Source organism: Schistosoma mansoni, chromosome W (genome assembly GCF_000237925.1).
Source record: "Schistosoma mansoni strain Puerto Rico chromosome W, complete genome".
Lineage (NCBI taxonomy): Eukaryota > Metazoa > Platyhelminthes > Trematoda > Strigeidida > Schistosomatidae > Schistosoma > Schistosoma mansoni.
Window position 1 is genome coordinate 22,542,450 of NC_031502.1, and position 3,184 is coordinate 22,545,633.

The window sequence follows — 3,184 nt, forward strand, 5'->3', positions numbered from 1 at the left end:
ATAAGACTTGAAACTAAGTTTATAAACTAGTCATAAATGTAATACATAGTGTTAAAATGGAAAATATTCCTTCGTTTTTAATTCTAAAAATGGAGGTTGTTCTATGAAATTAGATATCATGAATAAACAGTATAGAATTGTGGAGATTGTTCAGTTTCATTAAAATCATGAATTGATTAATGTTAGAGTACCATTTAGGACCTGTTGGTACTTGATGGCCGTCACCTGTAAACGTGTGACTCTTCAGTAGTGCACATTCACGAACCTGCACATAGGAATTGAACCGAGGACCTCTGATCTCAAGCAAACCCTTCACCTGTAGACCACTGAAACGGCATCGAACGGAGTTAATGTCTGATACTATGAATGAATTGATTTATAAGATGAAATCCTGCACCAGAGAGCATCAGTTTTTCCCATTATTACATGTACACTTTACTGACGAGTTCCGAATAACACGAAACTGAGATCTAATGTTTCCCTATCCACTAAATCTAACCACTACCTTATAATTGTACTTAATGTGTTATTACTGATCATTTGAAACGACGAAAGAAATTCACTGCATCATCGGAAAGAACATTTAACACCGTTGGATGCCGGCTCAATGGTCTATCAGTTAAGCGCTCTGGCGCGAGATTGGTAGTCCTGGGTTCGAATCTTGCGATTGCGGGATCATGGATGCGCACTGCTGGGGAGTCCCATAATAGGACGAGATGGCCATCCAGTGCTTCTAGGTTTTCCATTGTGGTCTAACTTCAATTGACTCATGATTTCAACTATGAAGAACATAAAGGGGGTTTCAATTTCCGTATAGCCAAAGCTTCAATAAACCTTAGTATACGTCCTTGAAGGCTTTTGTACAACACTACAAACGCTGATTTGATGTGAACCTTATGACCAGTTTCAACTAAATGGCTAATTTTAATCTCCGTCTCAACATGAGACTATTTGAGTCACTCCTAAATGGTAATGTAATATAAACTCGCTTTTCGGGTGCCAGAAGCGTCATAGGTCTAATCGTATTGCAACCCTTCCAGTGTTTTATGAACTTAAATAAATAACCATTATTCATTAACGTATTAGTTAAAAGCTTCGTTTCTACTTCAATAGTATCACTAGTACAAATACGATTGATCCTATTGAATAAGCCCTTTATTAAACCAACCACGTTTGTAATGAATTGGACAGTGACTATGGAAATTAAGGTATTGGCCCGTCCATGTCGGCTTTCTATATATAGAACGTTGGATGGAACCATCATCTCTCCTACTGATCAGTATATCTAGAAAAGGAAGTTTGTTGTTCTTCTCTCCTTCGCACGTAAGAGAAATATGCTTCTGACTTGTATTGAGTTCTTTTAACAAGCGGTTCACGTCTTCACATTTATCCCCTATGATTATGATGTCATCAACGTATCGTCTATACAGACACATCTTTTGGATTGAGTTTTCAGCTATTGTATGTGCGGAACACGTACATAGGGAGGAGCAATCGTGATTTGCAAATAAGGGTGGCGGAACACATACCTAAATGGCTGCAGAACCAAATGAATTCCAATGGTCAAATAAGATCACAGGATAGACAAACATCTTCCTCCATTGCGAAACATTTAGTTGAAACTGGTCATAAGGTTCACATCAAATCAGCGTTTGTAGTGTTGTACAAAAGCCTTCAAGGACGTATACTAAGGTTTATTGAAGTTTTGGCTATACGGAAATCGAAACCCCCTTTATGTGTTCAAAAACAATTTGTTCTTACCCTTAACCTACCCTGGTAATACTGATTTATTATCCAGAGTGTTCATCACATTGTGTTTGTGTACTTTATTTATTTTCTTTCTTTGTTACGGCTTACCTTAACCTGTCTAGTTGACCTTTTAATTTTCATATAAAAATGTCTTAACAAGTATATAATGTGTGATCAGATTGTTCGAGATGTATTGCGCTAATATATCACATAATTCTAATAAACTTCGTCTTCTCATTGCATTATCGAAATCAAGTTTAGATTAACATAAACAGACAAATGTAAGAAACTGTTGTATGCAATAAATAGCGTTTTCACTCTATTTCTGACCTTCTCTAAAATAAGCATCAAATGAGATATATTGGATTAAAATAAGGACTGTTAAGTTATATATATATCCAGTACAAAGTAACTTAGATAAGGATTCATAATGTTACGATCAGTAAACTGTAGTATATATTTTACTGACTGGTTGATAGGTATCATTGATTAATCAGTACCATTAATGAATACTGACTATTGATGACTACTGAATATGTCTTTTGTCTGTATAAAAACATTCAACAAACACAATTCAAAAGGCAATAATGTACAAATTATTTTATGAATAATACAGTAGGTCAAATCAAACATGACAAAGCTTTCATTGTTTGAATATATTCTATTGCCTATTAACATTTGATGTTAAATTTGTATGAAGTTGATTAACATCTTAATTAACAAACATTCATCTACAAAATCTAAAATTCACCCCATCGCACAAGCAAGTGGCTATCACGACTCAGTGGCCGAGTGGATAACGTGATGGCGTTTGAAGCGAGGGTACTGGGTTCGAGTCCCAGAGTGAACATCAACTCTGAGATGCAGGTACATCCAGCTGACGAGTCCCAAATAGGACGAAACGCGCATCAAACGGAATTCCACTGCTAGCCACTATCCATCTCTGCTTACCATGTTTGTGAATTAAGGCTATATTGAGGCAATATGCACAGTATGCACATATGCCAATTAGAGATTGACCAGTTGCAGTCCTGGCACATCGATGGGAAGATTCAAACGAACAATACTGAATGAATTTAATATCCTCTGTTACAAAGGCATTTAAAGATTTTATCAAATTATCATGAATAAATTCACTTGGCATTACCAAAAAGGGCTTATGTAGAGATTTCAGTAATTTTATGGTTGAAATCATGGGTCAATTGAAACTAGACCACTATGGAAAACTTAGAAGCAGTGGACGGTTGTTTCGTCCTATTGTGGGACTCATCAGCAGTGCGCATACACTTGGTATTATTTGCTTGTATCTTCCCATTGTTGTTTAGGAGTGCGATTGATCAATCTCTTGTTGGAATATATACATTCTGTGCAAATGGCCTTGATATTCCCTCAAGTCACAACCTTTATAAGCAAAGATGGATAGCGGGTAGCAGTA

General features: G+C 36.2%; 1 non-coding gene across 1 annotated transcript; it reads left to right on the top strand.

Annotated features, from left to right (window-relative positions):
• Positions 1 to 2,530: 2,530 nt before the first annotated feature.
• Positions 2,531 to 2,596, top strand: Smp_tRNA_02034_Gln_TTG.1.1. The gene has a single exon. It is a non-coding gene (tRNA).
• Positions 2,597 to 3,184: the final 588 nt, after the last annotated feature.